This window comes from Podarcis gaigeae (genome assembly GCF_964106915.1).
Source record: "Podarcis gaigeae genome assembly, chromosome: 17".
Classification (NCBI taxonomy): Eukaryota; Metazoa; Chordata; class Lepidosauria; order Squamata; family Lacertidae; genus Podarcis; species Podarcis gaigeae.
The window spans coordinates 18777120-18804020 of record NC_139694.1 but is presented as its reverse complement, the minus strand read 5'-3'; the positions used below and the strand labels follow the sequence as shown (position 1 = coordinate 18804020).

Genomic DNA, 26901 nt, shown 5'->3' with positions numbered 1-26901 from the left:
CACCCAGACACGCTGAGTTTCAGCAAGGTAGATGCAAGGTCGTTTTTGCTCAGTTATCATTCAAATAACTGGATCAATTGTATCCATTTTATTGCTAAACATTGAATGAGTATGCAGAATGCAGCAAATCAGCAGGATCGCTCCTAACATGCAACCTTCCGTTCCGGGGTACGGAGAATCCCAAAGCTGTGCAAATGGGCAAGTCAACTTTAGATTATTAGCCTTAGCCTCAACAAACACTTCATAGCCAATCTATTATCTCCACTGAGTCTCCCTCTACTCACCCCCCACTTGTTTTAGCAGTATTTAAAGTTAATGAGCTTTTTCAATTTAAGCATCAGATAGTTAGCCTTTGGATAACATTTAGAGGAGCCTGGGTGTATCTAATTATGTTGGGTGAATTCTTAAGAGGCTCGGCGTCTATTTCATTCAAGAGGCACATTTTAAGTCGCAGGCACGTACTGGACGCCATTCCAGAATGAATGCAAATCACCCTTGTGAAAACAACATTGCCGGTAGGTCTGAGAGTTCAAGGAATGACTGCACTAACAAACACCTTTGAGAGTATGTCTAACTCCAGCTATTCAAGCTGGCAGGAAAGCTGATGTTGCCATTAAGTCTAAACAGAGGGAAGGAAAAGCTGACAGGACAAACTTAAAGGACACCACCTAAGCAGGGCAAAACATGCCTGAATAGAATATTCAAAAAAGTCTCACTTGCTTTAGTTATAAAGCAAGGCACAGATACTGAAACCAATTAGAGGATTAAAACGGAAAGACATGCTGGTGTTTTTTTTTTCTTTTTTCTTTTCATAAGAGTGCTGGATGAAGAATCAAAAGATCGGCTTTCAATCTCTTGGCTTTGCCACAAACTACTTGAGTGAGTCAAACTGGTGTCACTGTTTTCTCTGTGTGTCTCATATCCCCTTTGCAAAAGATGATATTTCGCTTTTCCACAGTGATGGTGTTAGCAGAGTTGCATTAATTCTTGGGCTATAAAGCAGGTTGACAAATAAACCCATTGTTCAAATCCAAATATTTTGGACCAGATAAAAAGGAAAACTTGGGATGTGTATCATATAGGGACCAGTATAACGAGAAGCCTTTCAGATGATCCTTCAAGTAATTGTGATCACATTATTAAGTACCAACTTCCATAGAGAAGGCACTAAAACATTTCTAGCAATCGGAATCATAGCCCTCGACTGCTATACCTTTGATGAAGTGCTCCCTTTCCCTTCCAAAGCAGTCATTTCTGCTTGGAAAGTCATTACAAAATACGCTGCAACACTGCCTCTTATGAGTTAGCCTCTTCTCATATCCTGAATTTTCAGAAAACTAGCCACTGGAGCAGCCTTTCTCAACCTGTGGGTCCCCAGATGTTGTTGAACTACAACTCCCATCACCCCTAGCTAGGAAGGCCAGAGCTCAGGGATGATGGGAGTTGTAGTCCAACAACATCTGGGGACCCACAGGTTGAGAACCACTGTGACTGGAGCTATTGTGTGTTTGCTGGTGTGCTGCAGTGGCAGTGAATGTGGTCTTTTCCAGATGTTGTGGACCACAACTCCCATCATTCCTGACTACTAGCAATGCTGGCTCCACATCTGGAGGTCACCACATTGGCTAGTCCTGCAGTAGAAACTTCACATTACATCAAGAAAGAAGGTGTGGTAAAAAATAGTTTTGGTTTGCTTTGTGTTGTTGTTTACAACATGGTCAGTTCTTAACTCTCCCAAGCTCCCATTGGGGAATGCTTATACAAATAAATAAGAAATAAATAGTTTATCAAGGTGCTGGATAGACAAGTTGACTGCAGAGAAAACAAAACATTTGAGAGATGTATAGAAGACTCTGAGACCTTTGTGAATATTCGTAAAAGGTATATCCTATTATGGGACCAGCTTGGAGGGTTAAATGGAAAATGTCTGTGATCTTTTACAATGACTAGCATTCGGCATTTGGGAAGTTTTTGCTCCTGATTTCCGAGTTCAGAGGTTGGAAGATGCTCAGCACATTCTCAGTCATAGAACAATTTTGCAAACCATATCATAGTACAACATCATAACACAACAGCACAATCTTCGCAACAATTAACAGTGCATTTAATCACACCACCAGTTTTCACAGGAAGCATATGATACCCAGAACAAAATGTTCCCGTTTCCATTCAAGAACATGACTTTCCTTGGAAAAGGAGGCAAATTATTATGCCATAGACCAAACAACAAGCGTGTTTTTCTTAGGAAGTAATACACTATTTTCTCAGGAACATAAAATAATTCCTGAGTCAGAGTGGGAGTTTTCCTCCTGTGAAATGTGCCTTGGATTTGAAATGAAGCGTTTTGTAAAAAAAAAATATTTAAAAAAATCTTATGGAAGCCACAAAAATGTTGAGCAAATGTTTTCCACGCATCTCCAATCAGCATGTAGACCGAATTCCCCTTTTCACTTTACCGTTGCCCTACCAACCCCCATTTATATAACCCACACATCTGCATGTTTTCATGCAGTGAGTAGCTGGAAATTTTATTTCCCCATCATTCCCCTAGTTTGCACAAGGCATGTTTTAGATAGCAACGAATGGAAGTGATTGTTCCTGTGACTGAACATTAGCATAAAGTAATTCAGTTATGCACTGTATTTGTACTGAGTTTATTAATATACATCGTTGCAATGGGATGCAGTGAGGCAGATCAACAGTTTAAGGCTGGTAAGATGTATCCAGGCCACCAAGTCTGTCTTCCCAGGCCGAAGGCTATTACAGCAACCAAGTCACATAGCTGTACAACGAGATAATGGGGAAAGTTTTTTTTCTGGGGGGAGCATCTTGGCGAGATGAATTTGGCCCATGGACCTTTCATTGTCAACACTTGATGCAGAAGGAGCACAAGATATTTAAAGGGGATAAGGGAAGTTTCAGCTAATAAAAACATTACAGATACTATTTGAGCAGCAACAGACTTCCATTCATAAATGAAGACTGACTTTCTTTTATTTTTTAAAAAAGTGGGATTTGATTGCTTTTAGTGAGTTTCTTGGCTTCTGCAGAGCAGGAAGCAGAAATAAACAAGCTAAACTGTAAAGAGCCATTGGGAGGTGTGGGGTTTTTGTTTTGTTTTTGACTTTAAAAAAAACTTGGAAAGAACTTACCTTTGTCATTGTTTTTTGGGCTTCCATCCCAATGACTTCAGCTTGAAAGAATTAAAATTAGTTCCTTATACATGCTCTGCAGGTGAGGGTGGTTTTTGTGTGTGTGTATGTGTGTATATGTGTTTTTTTAAAGAAAGATTTAATTTGCTGTTTGATTCGCCCCAGGATTTTCAGGTGTTGCACGAGGGAGTAAAGAACAGAAAGTACCTTCGTTCTTGGTTGTCAGCCATTGGATGGTGGCCATCACATTATTAAACCAGCCAAGCATGCTGGGTCTCAACCACAGAATTTAATTTTCCCTACTGCAGGGACTAATCAACTACCACAGGGCTCTAGGTCCTGAGGAGACTGTTTTTATCTGTGTGCTTAAAAAGAATAAGGAAAAAAAAACATGTTCAAAGACTAGAGTGAAGTTCATTTCATAGTTTTGTCTATCCTCAGGGTTACAGTGACAGAAATTTAATTCGATGAAAAACAGATAAGGTTGGAATTTATGCTTATGCTATGATATAAATTAAAGGAAGATGAAGGTTCCAGGTAGTTAACAGCCCTTCTGAAAGCAGCGTGGGGTTGACCCCATATTCTCCTCAGTCAAGCAACAAAAGGTGAGGTATGCCTAATGCAATTACTCGGCTCACCTAGGCTGCTGCTACTATCTATAAAACTGGGCAAGGTTTTCTCTAAAGAATAGTACATTTCTATAAAACCGCCCTCTCGGATAAAAGCCAAATTTAGCTACAGTACTACGCTCTGGGTTACTGAACCCTTCTTCTTCTTGTAGCCCAGTAAGATTGCCTTCCATAAACATGGTTTTAACAATGAGTCTGTAAGTGACTGTGGAGGCCAATTCTGGATCCAAACGTTCTTCCACAGTGGGGACATTGGTTTCCAGGTGGGAGTTGATCACAATAAGGGTTTGCCAAGCATGTCTTCCTCTTAGCACGTTTCGCCCTTGTGTCCTGAGTTTGAGTGTCTTCAAAGTCCATGACACCTTTGATAAAGGCTGTTCTCCAATTGGAGTGCTCGCAGGCCAGTGTTTCCCAATTATTGGTGCTTATACTACATTTTTTTAGATTTGCCTTGTGACAGTCTTTAAACCTCTTTTGTTGACCCACCAGTGCTACACTTTCCATTTTTAAGTTGGGACTAGAGTAGTTGTTATGGAAGATGATAACCAGGCATCCGCACAACATGACCAGTCCAACAAAGTTGATGTTGAAGAATCATTGCTTCGACACTGGTGATCTTTGCTTCTTCCAGTACACTGGTATCAGTTTGCCTGTCTTCCCAAGTGATGTGTAAAAATTTCAGGAGACACCATTGATGGCATCTTTCAAGGAGTTGGAGATGGCGTATATATAAGTGTTCCATGTTTCACAAGCATCCAGTAAAGTTGATAGTACAATAGCTTTGTAAACAAGCATTTTGGAACCCAACTCTCCACAAAGTGTGCATTGTTCACACACTGTCATGTTTTTAAACAGTGAAATGACTATTCGGAAAGGGGAGAAACCAAAGGGGTTCGTTCCTTTGAGGGCAACAATGGGGGTGGAATGAAGGCATGGACCACAGCCCCCTTGTGCTAAAATTATGGTTTTAATAAGGTTTTTAACTTGGGTAGGTGTTGGGGGTTTTTTTGGGGCGCGGGTGTTTCACATTGTTCTTAAGTGTTATACGTTAATTTGTATTTTGTATTAGCATTTTTGGTTTTATAAGGCTGATTAATAATCTACAGCCTTTTAAATGGGCTGGTAGGAGCAAGAGGGCTAGTTGTTTTGTTGTTTCTGTTTTTAACTATTTACTTGTGGTCTTGCCTTGTATTTTTTTTATCCTGTGAACCGCCCTGAGATCTTGTGATGAAGGGTGGTAAATAAGTCTAATAAATAAAATAATAAAAAAGCAAATTATAGCTTAGGTTTAAGTGAAGAATATAAGCCATCTAATGATCCTGGCTCCAAACTGGTCATTGCCAAATATTCTCCTTCAAGAAACCTTCTGTTTTTTGTGTTCTCCATCTTAGAGGCTCAAGTATAAAACCAAACCAAGCATATTTATTTGCAGAAAGGAATGGATTTGGGAGAGATGGGAGGGAGAGGGAGGAAGGGGGCAAAACAGAAAGGATACCATCGCTCAACACTACTGCAGTATTAATCTACATTGTTTTTAATCATAGGAGCTGTTTCTTGGAGTTCTCCCAAGAAAGACTGAGCAGGGAGGGAGGCAGCCACAATGAAATAATGATACCTTAAAATGTACCAGTTCTGGTGATAAAGGCTGCACTACGGACATGTTAAATTTATCAAAAAAAAGGTGGTTGCAGCCGTGGTTCACATAACTTTTTTAAAAAAGAAAATCCTTTCAAAATGAATGTTGCACAGGCTTTATAGGAAACATCAGCTTGAAAAGAAAATTTGGAAATGGAAGAAAGCATCTAGCAAAGAAAACAATTATAAATATTCCTAATTGCCTGGAAATAATTTGTCATACAGAACTGCACCAAGACAGATTTATTCTGAAGAAAGACTTCAGAACCCCTGACGATGAAATGGCTGTTAAGAAACAGACCAATATGTATTTCCCTTGAAAGTTGAACTAAAGGATATGATTTTCCTTTTTATCTTTGCCCCCCTCCCTCCCCCTCCCTCCCTGCTTCTTCCATTTTCTATTCTTCTGCTGGGGGAGGAGGATGTGGAACAGGGAGGGAAATATAAAATATTCTGGAAGATTCAGTCATTGCTCCTAGGTATATTTTATGATTTCGGGAACCCATTCCAAGCTGTGCTGCAATTACATTTAAAACTGGAGAATAATGGCCCATTGACATGTATATGGTTTTAGAAATACGAGGCCTCATTTTCTCAGCTGGAATTTCCCTGCAATCTGCATTTGCATTGCATTAGGGGTGCTCTCCCCCCCCCCTTTTTAACAAGAGCATTGCATGCGTTCAGACGTTTTTGACACTCTCTGGGTCAGAGGGAACATTTGAAAGCAATAGGCCCTTACGTCTCCTGAGAATCTCTTGCAGGCAGGCACAAAGCATTAATGGAAAATGAGGAAAACACTGAGAGGGTTTCTTTGCATTATCAAGCCATGCTTTATGACATACCTGCCTGCTCCCGACATTAATCTACAGGAGATAGATTGTCACGGTCATGCTCCCCTGCTCTATTCCTGCTGCATATACATTACCACAATTGAAATCTGCGCTCCTCTTTCCACAATGTCATGTGCAGTTTGACGTGACTGCACTAGGAATGGCAGGGGCACATGAACGAGCACTTTTTTTCCGCGGCGCATACAATCTCCCTTGCGTTTACCAAGCAGCTGCGGGCTTCTTCTCTGTGTCTTTACAAGGGAGACATTATTCTTGGCTGCTTAGCTGAAGCCCTAAACTAGCTTGTCAAGGTTCAAAATTGCACGGCGTTGGCCAGGTATGTAAGCAACTCAGCACCTTTCCTGTTCCCAGCAGTGGCTTAAGACATAATGGGAAAGGAATGCAGAAGTATTTCACCTGTCGGGATGGCTAAATAAAGAGCTCTTTGTCATCTTCCAAGAATAGGTCAGTTGTAAATGGCAGTGGGCTGCAAGAATGTGAACGCTTGAGATGAATAGTAGGGCCTATAAAACTGCTGCAGGCGAGGGTCACAAATCAAGGGTGCAGTCTTAATATAATATAATATAATAATAATTTATTATTTATACCCCACCCATCTGGCTGGGTTTCCCCAGCCACTCTGGGCAGCTCCCAACCAAATGTTAAAAACACAATACAGCATTAAACATTAAAAACTTCCCTAAACAGGGCTGCCTTCAGATGTCTTCTAAAAGTCAGATAGTTGTTTATTTCCTTGACATCTGATGGGAGAGTGTTCCACAGGGTGGGGGCCACTACCGAGAAGGCCCTCTGCCTATTTCCTGGTAAACTCACTTCTTGCTGGTAAACTCACTTCTTAGAACATTTGTTGTTATTGTTGTTTAGTCATTTAGTTGTGTCCGACTCTCCGTGACCCCATGGACCAGAGCACGCCAGGCACTCCTGCCTTCCACTGCCTCCCGCAGTTTGGTCAGACTCATGTTTGTAACTTCGAGAACACTGTCCAACCATCTCGTCCTCTGTCGTCCCCTTCTCCTTGTGCCCTCAATCTTTCCCAACATCAGGGTCTTTTCCAGGGAGTCTTCTCTTCTCATGAGGTGACCAAAGTATTGGAGTCTCAGCTTCACGATCTGTCCTTCCAGTGAGCACTCAGGCTGATTTCCTTCAGAATGGATGTGTTTGATCTTCTTGCAGTCCATGGGACTCTCAAGAGTCTCCTCCAGCACCATAATTCAAAAGCATCAATTATTTGGCTATCAGCCTTCTTGATGGTCCAGCTCTCACTTCCATACATCACTACTGGAAAAACCATAGCTTTAACTATGCGGACCTTTGTGGGCAAGGTGATGTCTCTGCTTTTTAAGATGCCGTCAAGGTTTGCCATCGCCTTTCTCCCAAGGAGCAGGAGTCTTTTAATTTCGTGACTGCTGTCACCATCTGCAGTGATCATGGAGCCCAAGAAAGTAAAATCTCTCACTGCCTCCATTTCTTCCGGTTAGAACATTAGGCACACAAAATGAAGGATCACATAGAATGGATAATTGTACCTAAAGTATTTGCACTATGAGGCATTTCTTCTGAGCAGAACAACACAGACCAACAATCCAGTTTCCACAGGTCTATATTCTCAGTGTCCCTTCAGACAGTATATCTATGTAGAAAAATTATATGCAGATCATAATGTGAGAGAGGTACCAATTTTCCTTCAATGAGTATCTGTCTACACATTCCATTATAATACAGTGGTACCTTAGGTTACAGATGCTTCAGGTTACAGACACTTCAGGTTACAGACTGCTAACCCAGAAATAGTACCTTGGCTTAAGAACTTTGCTTCAGGATGAGAACAGAAATTGTGTTCTGCCGGCATGGTGGCAGTGGGAGGCCCCATTAGCTAAAGTGGTACCTCAGGTTAAGAACAGTTTCAGGTTAAGAACGGACCTCCAGAATGAATTAAGTTCTTAACCCGAGGTACCACTGTACACCCGGTTCTCTTGCATGTAACCTTCTTAATCATTCTCATGGATATGATATTGTCTAGTGTCACAGTATTATCAGAGTAACATCAGCACAGCATTAGTCCTAAATATATAGTGTTAAAGGTGTAAGGCATTGACGTAAATTGCCACCATAGAAGCAAGGAATCGACAGGGTACAAAAAGGTGAATATTTTCAGGGTCTTCTGAATTCTAGAAGGGTCTGCCACTGGCCCCGTTCCTGGGGTCCCTGAAAGTGTGCCTGGGTCTGTAAGCTGCCCCCCCATTTAAATTACACAGAATGTCCTTGGCTTTGCACTACTCCAGGGAATTGTGGTAAATTTAAATGGCAGGTGGGTCCTAGCCATGATAGATAAATAGCATGTCAGTCTATCTTACATACCTGGAGCCAGCTCTGCTTTCAAGAAGCAGTTTTACTTAGTGGGCAGTAAAACATTTACACCCAATTCTTAGCATTCCACAGTTACACTGCAAAAAAAAGAGGAATCTTTAACTTGCTCTGATGAGTCAGCACTCAGAGGAGTAATATAATAAAAGCCTAAATATAGTTGACAAGGAAGATAATCTTTGCACCGTTCAGGTGCTCGTCACCTGGGTATCAAGTCATTAAGTGGTCTCTTTTGTACATCACATGAATATTCAGTGAATTAATATCCATTTTTGAAGATCCTCAGCATATTCTCCTCCTTAAAGTTGTATGTCTTAACCATGATATAATCTGTATTTTTACCGAAACAGTGACTGCAGTAATTTTCTGAATTGTTAGTCTTAAACAAGACCTGTCAGAAACCTGTTATGTTTACAATGAATTTGTCAGGATTGCTCTAGCCAGAATTACTTTAGTGTGCAAAATGCCTGCCTTGTAAAAAAATATTATTTTTTTTAAATACAGCATTTTCAAGTCAAATGTGTAACGGGGGAAAATACAAATGTACCTGTCAAGTTAACATAACCAGAGCATAGTACTTCCCACCTTTCAAATTATTTGTTCCTCTTCTGTTTTCCTTTTCACATTCACATGGATATGCACATAGAAATGGATGGCAAGTACAAGTTATCCCTATGGATATGCCTGTGGTTTCTTTCCAAGGCTGCCATAAGTCCAGGTTTTCCAGGACATATCTGGGATTTGTCCATCGGAAATAACGTCCGGGCAGAATTTCCAAAAATCACGAAGATGTCCATATGGCAACTCATATCAGAAGTGTTGAACCTAATGCAGAGAAGCCAATGGGTGGCAGAATTCCCATGGAAAAGAGAGGAGGAAGGGCAATGGAAAGTGAGTGCACAAACCTGTAGCCCACTCCAAATCAATTAACCATGATTAAGAAATGGGCAGCAGAATTTAATTCAATCTATTTTGTGCATGTGGCACTTCACAAAATATTGGATTGCCTTGTTGGCTGGAAGTAGATTGCTTTTGGTGTTGATGCAAGTTTCATTTGAAAAAAGCAATATAAGTTCAAGACCAATTTACAATACTCCTCATTTCATTCAACAATGAATCGCACCAATAAGGGGGGGAAAGATCACTGTGAAATGTCATCTTAAAGTGCTCTTTATGGCAACAAATACACAATACTTTTCACCCATAATCCAGAATTAGCCTTTATCTTCTCTTCCAATTACTAATGCCACTCCTGATTAAGTTTCCCCATTTTAATTGGGTACATTTCTAGCCTATGTTAGGGAGATTTAATTACATGACCTCTATTAATATATACATTTATCCCAGTAGGATTCTTATTGTGTGTGGTCTATGTATAATTAGTATTATTGATTGTCTCATAGAGGCAGTTTTCCAAGGAAGGTTAAATTCATCAGTGCAACTCAATGGTGTCATGCAGAACTGGGAAATATACGGCAGGGTAGCGACCTTGAAGAAATGCCTGAAAGCTTAATTCTAATCACTGGTATTAAAATGGAAACACAAATCTGCTACGATGTACAAACTTTCCTTGTATCTGCAAAAATAATTTGCTGACATAAATTTATCTTATCATTGATTGAAATTACAGTGGTACCTCGGGTTACATACACTTCAGGTTACATACGCTTCAGGTTGCAGACTCTGCTAACCCAGAAATAGTGCTTCAGGTTAAGAACTTTGCTTCAGGATGAGAACAGAAATCGTGCTCTGGTGGCGCGGCGGAAGCAGGAGGCCCCATTAGCTAAAGTGGTGCTTCAGGTTAAGAATGGACCTCTGGAACGAATTAAGTACTTAACCTGAGGTACCACTGTAATATATTTTTATTATGTATATGTATTTGTGCACTAACCAGAGATTTAACCCTCAGCCCAGTGCAATATTCTCAATTCCTCTTATTCCTGAGGATAATTCTCAGGAAGACTGAAGATTTGGAGGCTACAGGAAAAGAACCTGTATCCTTGAGTCACTCTCAACATTACAAAATGCGGGGAAACAGTTGCAAGGGCTTTGTGCTTCCTGTTCCCATCCCATGCTTCCATTTCATCCTCAAAATAGAACTTTGGTGTCTATGCTTAAACTGGGCCAATTCATCCCCTGTGAATGTGGGGGCTTTCAGTGACATTTGAAGAGTGGCAAATTCTAAGAATCATCAGGGAGAGAGTATTTGTACCCTTAAATATAAAGCGGATCAGGGTCTTTTCTATTTAAAACAAATGGGCATAAACAGACTCTGCCTCTCACCCCAGTCAATTTGTAACCTATGGGGCCACACTGAAGGACAGAAAAAAAAAGCACACTCAGTTCTTCCTTTATTCCTTTTCTGAGCAGGGGATATGTGAACCACAAGCAGAAGAAAACCCGAGGGATTTGGTTCCTTCTCAGCAACACCAAAAAGCAGGCCATTACAGTGGAACCTCGGTTCTTGAACCCAATCCGCTCCAGAAGATCATTCAACTTTCGAAACATTCAAAAACCAAGGCACAAAGGGCTGTCAGCAAGTTCAATGGAGAAAAGTGAAAAATGTGCCTCAGAAGCTGTTCGATTTCCGAGGCGCGTTCAAAAACGGAAGCAATTACTTCCAGGTTTTCGGCATTTGAAAACCGAAACGTTTGGCTTCCGAGATGCCCGGAAACCGAGGTTCCACTGTATTAGGGTATGCTGCCTCATTAGATACAAGTTAAGCTCAGGCCTACTGAGTTTAAATAAAATTTAGGCCTTTGCCCACAGTCAGCTGCAAGGAAGTAGAAACATAGTGAATGGGAATAAGCTTCAAAAGGAATACATAACCAAGCCAACTCTTATTCTGTTGCTTTCAAAGCAGTATTTCCCATTCTGAAACTCCCAGTTGGGGATAGCAATAAACCAGGCATTTTCAATCATCTTCAGGTTAGATATTTGCCCACAAGTTGTGAGCCTCAGAGGGACTTTCTTGTTGTTGTTTGGGTCTTATTAAAATAAAATGTGAATGAAATTGGTTTGGCCAGCCTTTTTGTGGCTAGAGAAGAGCCAAAGACAATTTTGTACTGGACAGCTCTTGGAATCCTTTTTTTAAAAGCTCCCTTTCAGTGCAAAGACAGTGTGGAGATCCATTTCTCTCTTGCTATGAGAAATATTGACAGTGTCCAAGAAAATTGAATTAAGTCACCAGTGTTGAAATCCCTTGCTTGTTTTTAACAATATTTTTTTTTTATCTTATCACCACATGTAAATACAACAACTCCAAAATAAAACTTAAGCCCAGCTGGATTTCAGCCAGGAAGGAAAGTGCTTTTTTATCATTCAGAGTGTGTAACTGCAGCATCTTCCTCTGCAAGAAAGTCAAAGTGGAAGGGAAAACGTCTCGGCAGACTTGCGTTCCCTGCAAATGAAACAAAAAGTAGTTTGCAATGACTTGTGTTCAATCTTTGGGATGCAATTGCATTTTGAAGTTTGAGGCACTCAAAAAGGTGGAGTTAAGTTCTGCATATTGCACAGTCAAGAAAGATAAAATGTATTTAACAGTTCGTTAAACACACACACATTTTGGTTGTATCAAGCATTAGTCCTACTTCAATTTATCCCATTGGGTGAAATTCAGCTAGCTAGTCCTGCTAGTGAAAGTCCACACAAGGATGACCCCTTAGTGCAATGAGTCTCCCCCCCCCCACTTCTCCTTTTGTTGCTCAATGCCCCCCCCCCCAATTAGCTGGCAGGTTGAGAGAACCCCTTGAATAGTGAATGGGAGGCTAAGTTCAAGGTGTTGGTTGGGGGGAACAAAGCTCTATACACCTCGGGACCAGGATACCTGAAAGATTGTCTCTTCACTGTGCTCTGTTGGTGAAGTCCTCCTGCAGATACCTTCTTTCAGAAGGTCCATTCTGCACAATGTAGCACCTGGGTGTTCAGTTTTGTGGCGCCTTTGGAATTTACTGTATGTTTCACTCTATAAGACGCACCAGACCACAAGACACACCTAGTTTTTGGAGGAGAAAAACAAGAAAAAAAATATTCTGAATCTCAGAAGCCAGAACAGCAAGAGGTATAGCTGCGTAGTGAAAGCAGCAATCCCTCTTGCTGTTCTGGCTTCTGTGATAGCTGCACCGTCTGCATTCACTCCATAAGACGTACAAACATTTCCCCTTACTTTTTAGGAGGGGAAAAGTGATTCTTATAGAGCAAAAAATACGGTAATTCCTTTGAATATTAGGCGGGCACTATTCTGCCGCCTTCTGGGCTACTACTGAAGACCTTTCTCTTCCAGCAAGCCTCTTAAGCTGAGATCTTTCCGAGTCGGTATCTGTGACTGTTACTTGTTGTTAGCCACCCTGAGCTCCTTTGGGAGTGTTCAAATTTTATGTAACAACAACAGCAGCTTTTCTCAGCATATCTGACCATTGCCAAGATGGCTGGTGCTGGTGGGAACTGGAATGTGTAAGAGTAAATCTCCTTTATGACCTGGGCTAGAAGAAACATGGAGTGAAGGGGGTGCAGCCAGACAAAGTCGAACAACAACTGAAGGACACCATGTTAGGTGTAGACATCCATATGGAAATCTGATCTCTAGACTGTATATGAACCAAATTCCCCTGAAACAAACTAGCATATTTTTTTCACTCTCCCTCAGAATTGGATCAAACTGTGTTAAAAATAATAATCTATTTGTTGGAACCCTCTGCAGATGTGGTAAAGGTCTTGGTACTGGTTCAAAATTTCTGACATATTTTCATCTGTATTGAATCTGTGGTTGCCTTGCTAATTAGTCTGGGTTGGATACTGTGAATACCGTATCTCACCAATTCCTTCCCCTATTTTCTCATTTACTAGGAAGTGAGGAAGGAAAGCATTTCAAGACTATTAATCATTGGAGTGAAAGAAGTTTGAAACAGAGAAGAAACAGTTTATGGAAGACGTAGACAAGACTGAATATCTGAAATGGTTGATATCAGCAGTGGGGCGTCTAACAAAGAAAAGACTAAGAAGAAGAAGAATATAATCATATATATTCTCAGTACTACAGGCCAGAAGCTCTCAGAGGGCCTAAGCAAATGTAGAATGTGTGATCTGTGTGTGATATTGTGATGGATCTGCTACAACTATTATTTACTAATTTCTGTTCTGCTTTAATCAGTTTGGAAAGTCAACCATATGGATAGGGGCGCTGAGTTTCAATAATCAGTGTGAAGAAGCTGGGGAGGGATTTGCATTGTGTTCAGGTGGATTTTCATCGCTATCAGGAGGAACCCAGCAGTAAATCACACAGAGCAGGTGAAGTTAACTCTTTTTTGGGGGGGGGGGCAGGATCTGTACAGGGTATGAGCACAGCAACTCTTCTTTGGTAGGTCTTGCCTCTATGAGGCAGTTGCAAGATTCGGGGTCCTTGCCTTCCCACAACTGCCTAAGAGTGGATCTAGACACAGGAAAACCCCTGCTATAAATAAGTCAGAAATTAGATTGTTATAACAAAAGAAAAAAAATTTCTATGAAAAACCGCGTTTTAAAATTTCCTGCTCTCTGGCACCATCTAGTGTTGCATATTTATAGCACAATCTTTACAATTGTAGCTGAGTCCTAAGTCTCCTCCTCTCCCAGGTTCCCCCCCCCAAGCAATCTGAGACTGTGCCTGCATGTCTGCCTTTGCTCTTAATCAATTTGACTTTGGGGGCAGGATATTTGGATCTCAGGAAGCAGCCTGGTTCAGGCCAGTGATTTAGGCATGCCTCAGAAATAAGCATTACTGTGTATATGGTGTAAGAGCTAACATAATGTGGTTGAAGCTATAGCCTTATAGCCTTAGCCTCAAACTGCCAAACTGAGGACAATAAGTCATGGGAGAGAAATTCAGATCAGTTCACCTTTTAATGCACTCCCTACTCTCCACAATTCCAAACCCTCCAACATTTCTCTGATGAAAATAAGGACATCCTCATCCATTATGATAATAATAATTTTACTATTTACTATTTATACCCAACCCATCTGACTGAGTTGTCCCAACCACTCTGGGCGGCTTCCAACATATAAAAAAATATAATAAAACTATACAGGGCTGCCTTCAGATGTCTTCTAAAGGTTTCTACTTACTTATCTCTTGGACTCGAGGGTCCATAACCTCCAACATTTTGCCAATGAAGGTAGGGACATCCTAACATACCGGCCAATATTTCTATGATGAAAATGGGGACAGCCTAAGGAAAAGCGGGACGCGGGTGGCGCTGTGGGTAAAACATCAGTGCCTAGGACTTGCCAATCGTATGGTCGGCGATTCGAATCCCTGCGACGGGGTGAGCTCCCGTCTTTCAGTCCCAGCTCCTGCCCACCTAGCAGTTCGAAAGTACCCCTAAGTGCAAGTAGATAAATAGGTACCGCTTTATAGCGGGAAGGTAAACGGCGTTTCCGTGTGCTGTGCTGGTGCTGGCTTGCCAGAGCAGCTTCGTCACGCTGGTCACGTGACCCGGAAGTGTCTCCGGACAGCGCTGGCTCCCGGCCTCTTAAGTGAGATGAGCGCACAACCCCAGAGTCGGACATGACTGGCCCATACGGGCAGGGGTACCTTTACCTTTAAGGAAAAGCAGGACATTCTGGGATCATATAGAAAACTGGGAAAGACTCTGAAAATCCGGGACTGTTCCTGGAAAATAGGGAAAACTGGAGAGTCTGCAATTCACACATATCAAAACCCTTCTCAGATATGTGAACCATCCTTCAAAATGCACACTTCTCGAAATTTTGCAGTGCAATTTTCCAGCCAAATAATGTTTACAGAAATATATGTATAGGGGAATGGGTGCACAAAAATGCATATATTCATGAAAACGACATACAAAATACATTGTTGTTGATTAGTCATATAGTCGTGTCTGACTCTTTGTGACCCCATGGACCAGAGCACGCCAGGCACTCCTGTCTTCCACTGCCTCCCGCAGTTTGGTCAAACTCATGTTCGTAGCTTCGAGAACACTGTCCAACCATCTCGTCCTCTGTCATCCCCTTCTCCTTGTGCCCTCAATCTTTCCCAACATCAGGGTCTTTTTCCAAGGTGTCTTCTCTTCTCATGAGGTGGCCAAAGCATTGGAGCCTCAGCTTCACGATCTGTCCTTCCAGTGAGCACTCAGGGCTGATTTCCTTAAGAATGGAGAGGTTTGTTCTTCTTGCAGTCCATGGGACTCTCAAGAGTCTCCTCCAGCACCATAATTCAAAAGCATCAATTCTTCGGCGATCAGCCTTCTTTATGGTCCAAAATGCATTACAGTAGTGAAAATAGCATACAGAAATGCATCAGGATATGGGGAAACGATTGCAAAAATGTATTATATTTGGGGGTAACTGCAATATTAGGGGATATTCACATTAAAAATTTCATGGGGGCTTAAAAAAAAATAAATGCCGAAATGTGGAGAATGGAACTTAAGCTTGGAAACAGATAAACATAACATTGACCAATTTTTAAGAGTAAAAATACCCCTAACCCCTTTCTGCATTTTGGGAGCAGTTGGCACAGTACAATGTGGAAACTGAACCAGGGCCTGCCACTTATTGTCACGTACTTCTTTTAAATGTACAGTCTTAAATTTTAAATGCCAGAGTCCTTTGAGAACATCTAAACGAGAGGACTCTTTGTGAATCCACATTACCTTGAAGCTCTTATTTATGTTCCAGCAAAGAGTTATGTAACCTTACTGATTTTAGCTGCCACTTTCATTAATGCACTAATCTGAAATGCCATTATTTATTTCCTTTTGGCTTCTTCCCAGTTGAAACTATGACTCTAGTTCTATATATCTTCGCTAACAGGAAATTCTGGCTTTAGAATTTATACATCCTGTTTGCATTCCTTTACTTTGTCCATATCTCTTCTGTTTGCTTATAGAATATACCTTGTTTCTCACCGCTGCCTCCCCCCCTCCAATCATTCTATAAAATGTGATGAACAAACACCAGGTGTTGATGGAATTCCACGGACTGTGGAAGGACAAAAGTAAAGTCTTAATGATGTAAAAGTAACACAAAGCATTTTTGCAGGAAACATGACGTGCAATGCTAGCAAGGCCCATTGTACAAAATGTACAGAATTAAAGCCACATTTTCCTTTGGTTAGGAGCCAAGAAGAAATGTTCAGCACTGTAAAAACTTTAATATTGCCTTCCATTGTCTCAATAAATATGAAGTCAGACCCTGTTAGAGAAGGAGAGTTTCTCTCTTTCGTATAATATTTCTGAATAACTCATAGTTGGAGGCTTATCCGGACTATAAAAAGGAAGAAAAGAGTTCAGAAGATTTATATATACTGATATCTACTTTCACATTTTTTCCTCCCAGAAAAGAGTAGGAAACCCATTTTATTTTGAATGAAAGTATGTAAATGAAAATATCAAATGCTGTGGAACAGTGCTCATGTAATAATGTAGTCATTATTATAAGATTGGTTTATGAAGCAATTCTATATCCTCCCACCACACTGACGAAGAATTCTATGAAACAGTAGTCAATATCCAGAATCACTGTTCAGTGTTGGATATCATATTGTTGAATACACAAAGCTTCACAGCTTGTCTTTCATCGTATAAAGTTTGGTACCTCGCTTCATTTAAAGATTTTCATAGACTTTGAGACTAAAGATTTCATTTTGAACTTGTTATGGTTTGAAGGAATTCTATAAAGATTGTCTATTACATGGTCATCATATATATGGTCATCATGTTGCCTAGACATTGTTGACACTTCTTTCAGTGGCCTGCCCTGCTCTTGCAGACCCTGAAAGTAAGCAATTATAGCATGTTACAACCAAGGTCATATATTGTCAAGTATGGGAGTTCCCCTCTCCCTTCCGGTGGCTCACCAATAAGAATTAACGAGCATTGGGTAGAGTTATAGTCCTTTTATTACAGCATTCTGTTACAAGCACAAAAAGGCAACCCTCTGCAAGGATATCAGTTGCCTACTCTGACTCCTCCCCACTTCCGCAGCAAGAAGCATGACAACAGGAAGTTCTTTCCCCCTCCCCGCCTATCCTTTGTTCTCTGACGTGCTTAGACCTCCGAGTTCGGGGGAAGGGAGGGGACCCCCCCCCCACTCTCGATTGATGTATCACTCAGCTGCTCCCTCCCTTCTGATTGCTTAGCTACTATCTCATAGCTGGGTAGCTCCTCTCTCAACTGTGCAGCTTCTGTGTCTGCCTGTTTATCTGCTTCTGGAAATGCTGGAAGCAGGGGGGCGTGAATATTCTGTTAGGAACTGATCTTCCTGTGATTACATTCCCCAATCTTCTGATCCAGCCCATCCCTTGACATATATGATCCCTTCAACCCACCCAAGGCAAAGCAGTATTATCTCCTGCAACCTGCACCATTGATCAGAGTCAGGGCAGATACTGCACTGCACATGAATGACAAGGATGCAAGACTCCATGTAGTGAAATCCCCCTCCAACTACAGAGTCTCAAGTCATGGAGCGTTGCTTTCAGATGCTATTTCCAGGGCCCATTGCATGACGCTGACATAGCACGATGACAAAAAGAAGCACGACTCCTTAGAAATCTTCAAAAGGTGTGGGTTGTTCAAATGATGAAATACCTCTGCTGCAGTGTGTTTGGAAGATATTGGTTGTATACCAAACAGCTCAGGGTAGAAACTCATACACACATACAAGGGAGAAAGTCCTGTTGAACACAATCAGGACGTTAGTGTGGAATAATGCACATTGAAGGAAAGATCAAACGGAGACTTCTTTTGCCCAGACACTAACCTTTTAGCAAGAGACCCTTTAAAACCAAAAAGAACTAGGGGGAGGGGAATTAAAAGGTTCTTCATAAGGAACATGATATATTTACAGTAGGATGTGAATGTTTGAGGCCATAAGGTTGTAATAGGGCCAAGCGGGGGAGACCACTTCTCCCTCGTCACTGCTATAATATTTCAAACGGTGGATTATAATTTTTGGATGATGTTCAAAATGTACAAAATTCAAAGACTGATGACATAAGTCCTCTTCATCTACAGTTTCACTTAATAGGCCCTGGCTGCATTACCTCTCTCTCCCTCTCTTTTATAACTATATTATTAGCCTTCTTATTACTGTGTTTGGTAGTCAGTTCATTTGTAGAAAACCTATCCCATTAGCAGTTTCATGACTTTATTACCAAGCTATTGTACTTTGCTGAGGTTTTAAATTTTATATATGAAAAAATATATTAGAACACTCATTGTTCGAAGCTTTTAATCAACCTCATTCATGTGCACGGGGGGGACGACACCCTTGCAAAGTGCTCAGTGTTCCGAATGCTTCCTTGAGTGCCGTGAAATAAAAGACTAGCATTTAAAGGCACATGGTCGCATTTGCAGACATTGTACAGGTTAACCCTTTTGCACGGTGGTTCATAGGCTCCATCACTCAGCCAAAAACCCTTGCCCATGAAAGAATATTAAAAGAACGATATTAGAATATGGAATCCGGCTCCTGTTATCACAAGTGATTCAAGAGCTACTCCTGCTTGTAATTAGCTAAGAGCAGCTTGGGTTCAGGATAGCGTTAAGGACAACCTGAAGCCTTATATTCCCGCTCAATCACTAAGAGCAGCCAGAGAAGGTCTGTTACTTGTCCCCCCATATTAGAGAAGCCCAACCACTGAATAGCTCAGTTGATAAGAGAATGGTGTTGATGATGCCAAGGTTGCAGGTTCAATCCCCACATGCATTGCGAGCACTCCAGTTGGAGAACAGCCTTTACCAAAGGTGTCATGGGCTATGAAAAAACAAAAAAAAAATCCCTTCCAGTAGCACCTTTAAAGACCAACTAAGTTAGTTCTTGGTATGAGCTTTCGTGTGCATGCACGAAGTGTGCATGCACACGAAAGCTCATACCAAGAACTAACTTAGTTGGTCTTTAAGGTGCTACTGGAAGGAATTTTTTTTGTTTTGACTATGGCAGACCAACACGGCTACCTATCTGTAAATGGGCTATGAAGACGCTCAAACTCAGGATGAAAGGAAGAAAAGTGCAAAGAGGAAGGCACACTTGGCAAACCCTCACCATCATCAACTCCCACCCGCAAACCTATGTCCCCACTGTGGAAGGATGTGTGGATCCAGAATTGGCCTCCACAGTCACTTACGGATTCACTGTTAAAACTGTGTTTATGGAAGACAATCTGACTCGGCTACGAGTGATCGCCAAAGAAGAAGAAGCAGCATTGCAGGGGATTGGACTAGATGATCCTCAGGGTCCCTTCAGTTCTACAATTCCATGACTCGATGATTCTATAACTAGCCTCAACCAGAAGCCAGACCTTTAGAGTTGCCAGTGCCATCTTGCGGAGCACTCTTCCCACAGAGATTTGGCAGGCATGATCGCATGTGACTTTGTGTCAACTCTTGAAGACATTTTTAATGCCAACAGGCCTCTGCAGTTGTTTGATACTTCTATGAGTGGTCCATCATTTTAATGATTGTTTTGTACAATTTTTTTATTTATACCCCACTCTCCCCGGCCAAGACTGGGCTCAGGGCAGCTAACATCAAATATCAAATACATTAAAACACAATCAAACAATTGACTAAAAATTAGAATCAGGATAAAATTAAATGACTGCCCACAAATTAAAACCATAGGGGCCAGGAACCTCAAGTATTCATCAGGGCCAGCTATCGATGTTGGTCCCACATGAGCCAATAAAAGGGCCAAAGAGGTAACTTACAGGGTCCCATGGGGGGGGGTCAAACAGGACCCAGACTGAAGGCCAGGCAGAACAGCCAGTGTGGTGTACTGGTTAAGAGTGGTTAAGAGTGGTAGTCTCATAATTTGGTGAACCGGGTTCGCATCCCCGCTCCTCCACATTCAGCTGCTGGGTGACCTTGGGCTAGTCACACTTCTCTGAAGTCTCTCAGCCTCACTCACCTCACAGAGTGTTTGTTGTGGGGGAGGAAGAGAAAGGAGATTGTTAGACGCTTTGAGAACTCCTTAGGGTAGTAATAAAGCGGGATATCAAATCCAAATTATTTTTCTTCTTCTTGCAGGCCCTGCGGAAGAATGTCAAGTCCTGCAGGGCCCTGGTCTCCTGTGATAATGCGTTCCACCAGGCATAGCAAATGCCATTTTAATACCTCGATTTTCATGGAAGGCATCATGTTCCAGCTAACAGAATGCTCAACAGGCAACTTAAAGAAGGGCCTTGTTTTATTTGGCCAACAAAATGAAAACTGGAAGTCCCCAAGAAGTGATGGGCATGAAGCTTAGGAAATACACTGGCCGCTTGCAGTGATAGATTCCCTGCTAATATTCGTCATGCATTCCTGTCAGTATGGATCCTTATCTAACCAAAATGGCAGCACCCATGCACACAGGAGAAGCATTAGCAGGTTCGGGAGAAACTGGAGGTTTGCAGAAGCACACACACACACACACACACACACTCACAAACACACAAAATCATTAAAATCAAAATTCAGGTGGGGAAATAGCTCAGTGAGGACTGGGCACCCTGAGTGGTCATAGGATGCTGATTGTTGAGAAGTGGGTGTGAAAAGGGGGCAAAGGGTAGAATGGAATGTCCTAGGAGGCTGGCTGCAATGCTGAACACAAGCCCTCTGTACTGCAACATTCTGCTGCAGGTACTACTTGTCTAGTACAATTGCTATAATTACACATATATACCTGCCCTTTCCCCTCGCCTTTCCGCCCCCCCCACTCCACCCGCCGTGTGAGTGCCATTGAGCCGAGCGTAAGGGAGAATGGAGAATCTCTCTGGCTGCAAACATGAGTGGCACATCTTGTTTCTGCCTCTGAAAGGAATGCAAATTCTTGGCATTGCTGGTGCCTGCCTTCTTTCTTATCAGGAGGTGGTATGCTACGATGGCTGAACTGGTGACATGGCACGGTGAAGACGGAGACTTGAGTTGGGAAGAGGCTCTTTTCCCAGGCCCTGGGCTAAGGGAGGTGGAAGTTCCCAAAGAGCAGTTTGGTTGGGGGGGCTGGGGGGGACGATGGGGGCACATTAAGAAGCAGATGCTCTCCGTCTCCTGAGCAAAGCTGCTATAATCAGCATACAACATTCTGCTAGACAATCCGCGGCTCTGCTGGAGGAGTGGGGGGCGGAGGGGAGCCTTTTAGTTCAGTGCATAAATGTAAGAGGATTGTCAGACTGGGTTTGCAGTAGTCTATCAGGCTAAAAATATCCTCCAAGTTTAAAGCAAAGCATTGTTTAGGCCTTAATGAAGGCAACAGAATTTTAACAACAGAAGTTCTGTTCATCCGTTCCACACACCCCTCCCGGCCGCCACCTCCCACCCCCCACCCCCCCGTGCTCTCCCAACCACCACATTCAGTTCCTCTACCCCCGCACCTGCTTCCAGTTTTGGCTTCTTGGCAATGATGCTTAGAGAGACATCAGCTGGCAGCTTCGAACAGCTAAAAGCTCCCCTGCAATGCAGTGTCGCAAGCGCCAGCCTTTAATTCACTGGCACATGCCAGCTTAACCCAAGGACTTTCTCCCTATCTCTTAGCATCGCTCAGGTTCGCCTTCAGAAACGGCAGCAAATGATTCAAGCGGTGGCTTATCTTAAGACCTGGCCATATCTGTTCACCGGTGGCGGTGGCAGTACGGCGGCGGCTGCCACTGCTGTTGCCTCATCCCGATGACATTACAGGGTACATAAAACCAGAATGCCGTTTCTTCTTGATTGCTATTGGATGGCAAAGGGGTTCGCTCTTTCGCTCAGCAGATGGTGGGATAAGTGACGCTTTCTGCATTCAAGGCACTTCTTTTCTATCTTGGCTCTTTGGGAGCTGGGCAGCACTCACAATGCTAAAGGGGAATACTTAGGGAACAGATTTGTTGTTGTGCCCGGAAGCATTCAAGCGGGGTTTTCAGACATGCTATGTAGTCGTTCTTAAAATGGAATTTTCACATTGGGAGCTCTTTCAAACATCAGGTGTGAGGTCACAGTGCTGGTGTACTGTGCACTCTAGGATAATAATAATAATAATAATAATAATAATAATAATAATAATAATAAATTATTTATACCCCGCCCACCTGGCTGGGATTCCCCAGCTAGATGGGCGGCTTCCAGCAAAATATTAAAATACAATAATTCATAAAATATTAAAAGCTGCCCTAAATAGTGCTGCCTTCAGATATCTTCTAAAAGTCAGATAGTTGTTTATTTCTTTGACCTGACAGGAGGGTGTTCCACAGGGCAGGCACCACTACCGAGAAGGCCCTCTGCCTGGTTCCCTGTAACTTCACTTCTCACAGTGAGGGAACCGCCAAAAAGCCCTCAGAGCTGGATCTCAGTGTCTGAGCAAAATGATGGGGGTGGAGACGCTCCTTCAGGTATACTGGGCCGAGGCCTTTTAGGGCTTTAAAGGTCAGGACCAACACTTTGAATTGTGCCCGGAAACGAACTGTGATAACCAGAGCATGCACCACTCTGGCAAACTCTACACTTTGCACATTCTCAAAGCAATGTTCTCAGAAGAATTCTCAGAGGAAGCATACTTTCTGTTCCCCCAGGGGAGCTGAGGCGCAGCTCAAATTAAGATGGAGAGGGGGGAGGCGAGGTCCAGGCAGCAGGAATCTGCACATCACAGACTCAGAAAACAGCAGCTCCATGGTGTGTCCACTGCTCTGTTTTCCAGAAGCCGTTTGAAAACAAGTGATGGGAGGCTAAAAGGGGCCAGTTTACCTGGAAGGAAAAGTGGGAGGTGTTGGTGAGGCTCGAATCTGCAACGTCCACACTCTTCCTTCTCCTTTGGCTCCTCCTTCTCCACTTGGCCATCCACTTGGAAACAGCACCTACAGATCCGACTTTTAAGGCTCGCCGGGTTCTAGGAGATGGAGGGTCTGTAATGCTTTCTTGTGACAATGTGTCAGCCAGCTGCTGCTCCACCTCTGCCTGCTCCTCCTCTTCCATTGTTTCCCAACTTTACCCCTCATCTGCCTCTCAGCTGTGCCCTCTGACAAACCCCTGTTGTAAATGTATACTCTCTTTCTTTTCCTCCACCCTGGAAGTGTCAGGATGGTGAGGCCATCTCCACCATTTATCCTCTCCCCAGCCCCTAACATTAACTCCACCCTCCACCACTCCTCCTCCTCTGCTCAGTTCCTGACACCAGGTTGGAATTTTCCCAGTTGGCAAATTGGCTCCGTCTGACTCTGTCTGGTTTTCGCCATACTCATAGCAATTGTCACAACTTTGGTGGTTTGGGCATTGGATAGGTGTAGTCTTGATCGGAGGGGAGTTAGTAGCCTCTGCCTGGTCCCTCTGAAATGTGGTGTCCCATTAAAAAGAACCATGGGAGATGCTTCTGTCTGGACAAGGGCCACAGCACTCCCCAGGTGCAATCCATTGGGGCAGTTACCCCTTGATGTAGCTCAGGGAATCTTTCATTTCTGGTTGAACCCAAAACGCAAGTTCTTCTGGCATGTGGGCCGTAAGGGGTGGGGTCTACCCAATGCCTATGCCAAACCTCTAACATCTGTTGTCAATAAAGTCACGCTGTCAGTAAAGATTAGGGGGGGGGATGCCTTGCCACACAGTGCTTCATGAATTTGGGCTGCCAGGTAGAGCTTTAAAATGGAGCCCATCCAAGCAATCGAGACTGTGGCATTCATTGCCAGTATGTACTGCAAGTGTGCGCCTTCCAGACTACTGTTGGCAACTTTGGTTCTCACCTCTCGTACATTAAGGTAATTCTCCGGGGGTCTTTCAATGGACACATGATGAAGTGCAAATGGTGCCACAAATGAATAAATGGGTGGCAGCAGGCTGTAGGTTCACAAGACAGAGGAAAAGCTATTTGCATCTCCCTCTCAGGCACTGGAGTTTATATCCATGGTGTTACACACCAGTGGGCATGCATCCTGTCCTCCTGCATTGTTAATGACCTACCATCTGGGGAGCTGATTTAGATTGCAATTTTCACAAGCTCCGCGAGGAGAGCAGCTCCGTAAATCTCAAGACTTTGACCCAACCTACAGATACAGGCTCAGAGTAAAAGACTCAGGACTCTGAGCATGGCTGAGAGCATTCAGACATTTTAGGAATTCAGAAAGTTTGTAAAAACAAAATGAACATGGGCCTGAAATCTGCCTACATTTCAGAATAGCAGGTGGCTTGCTGAGCACAATTCCAGCTATCTCTATGCACTGAGCAGCCAATTCATGCCGTCATTCCTATACAACCACATTTCATCTCTTGTTCTGCAGCCTCTCTCGTCATGCTAGTCGAATAAAACCAGTGCAAGGATGACATCATCAGGCTTCGCAGCCAATCCCCACCCTTATCAAATGAACACAGATCCTTACCTATTTTGCTTATGCATCTCTCCTGCAGCTCTTTCAGTGGAATATCTTAGTGTTAATTGTTTTGTTATCTGTAAGGGGGGAAATATATTAAAATCTGGCAGAAGAAGATTCCCACCCTCATCTCAGATCAATCTGCATGCACAGAGGCCAAAAACAACGAATGAAGCCGTGCCTTTCTTTTGTAGCCCACCTTCTTTAAAAGTTCGTGTGGTATTAAAATGTGTAAGAGGCAGAAATCTGACAACCACAACATTTTGAAATTTACAAGGCTAGCTCAGCTTGTCAGTTGCTTGCTGACAGGCACTTTGTTGGGTTTTGTTTTTTGAGTCACTGGTCTTCTGTCAGACAAAAAGCCCATCATTCTTTTCAGTGTGTGTTAATTATACCTGCATTTATTCATTTATTTTAGTGAGAGCTTTCTTTTAGTGAGAGACACCACACCCCTATTTTCATTGAAGAAATGTTGGAGGGTATGATACAGATGAGCAGGGAGTGGAAACATTCTGGGATGAAATCAGAAACTAGAACGCCATCTGTAAATCCAGGACTGTCCCTGGAAAATAGGGATGCTTGGAGGGTCTGCTACATGCTATTTGAGAAATATATCGGTGAAAATAGTCATGGTGAAAACTATGCACCATCTATCACCAAGAGATAGCTCATATATAACCAGATTGCAGAACCCATTTCCCATGTTGTTGGTTCTCCCCTAGAGATAAATCCTGGGTGATGTTTTTCTGTTTTATTTTTTGCATAATTTCAGATGATGGTATGCTCTTTTTTTTTGAAAAAAGTAAATGAATGGATAGGCAGCCCTTAATTATGCTCTTGAGCTAACCCATATATATATATATATATATATATGCTTTCGTAGATTTTCACGGGTACAGGAATGCAGGTTTTGGTGTCCTCGGGTGTCTTCCCGTGTAAAAGTTGGGGTGTCTAGGCGACGTTTCGACGAGGTCTCACTCGTCATCTTCAGGCTGGTGCTTTCGGCTTCTTGTTACTGGAACAGAGCGGGATCTCAATGTTTGAGTTCCTATAAATACTGTAGAGGGGGTGTGGTGTCTAGCCTCCAATGTTCTGGGCAGAGAGGAAGTTCCCAGGCCAGTGTGCCTTTTCTTCTTTTGTTCCTTAATTACTTGAGAGATACCTTGAGTGATTTCTTGAGTGATATCCTGAGTACCACTTAGGTGGGTCATTAGGTGTGGATTAGTTGCTAAAGCCTTTGTGTCTTGACCTCTTGAACTTTGTGAAGAGTTTTCCTGAGAAGATGGCTGTATTGCACTTAGTTGTGCTTTGGCTTGGCTTCGTGTATAGGGGCGAGCTGTGGTTTTATATATATATATAATATAATATAATATAATATAATATAATATAATATAATATAATATAATATAATATAATATAATAATATAATATAATATAATATAATATAATATAATATAATATAATATAATATAATATAATATAATATAATATAATATAATATAATATAATATAATATAATATAATATAATATATATATGAATGACCCATTTGCCATTTGTATTATCTGGAAAGTCAGGATGGTATGGCAAGCCCTTAGTCCTATATCATTCAGCTGTAAGAGAGAGCAGATCTGCCCGAGACAATGCAGTCTTTCTGAGTAACATATTGATTTCCCAAAGTGCTTTGGAGAAAGAGGGAATCCATAATAACTTAGCACTTACCGCACACAGCATTTTACATCTTCAAGGCACGGCACAAATAGATGGCATTTAAAGATATAAAAATGAGCAGAGCTGCTCTCAGTATATAAATGTGTGCTTAAAGCGAGCTTGCATTGCTATATAGCCTTGCGTCGAGAAGTCGGGAGGTTATTGAGGAAGGACGGTAATGAATGTCGGGGTTTTCAAACATGCAGGAAACAAGTGCAGTTCACAATATCCACACAAATCAGAAGTTAT

The 26901-nt window shown here is 42.3% G+C and overlaps 2 long non-coding RNA genes across 2 annotated transcripts; one reads left to right on the top strand and one right to left on the bottom strand.

Moving 5' to 3' along the window:
• Window positions 1–13922, top strand: LOC310835413. The gene is made up of 2 exons (XR_014559652.1): window positions 1–38; window positions 13477–13922. It is a non-coding gene; the product is annotated as an uncharacterized lncRNA (long non-coding RNA).
• Window positions 10642–26901, bottom strand: LOC310835406. Its single transcript, XR_014559645.1, has 3 exons — window positions 26665–26901; window positions 24953–25020; window positions 10642–12031 (listed from the first exon to the last, which is right to left on the bottom strand). It is a non-coding gene; the product is annotated as an uncharacterized lncRNA (long non-coding RNA).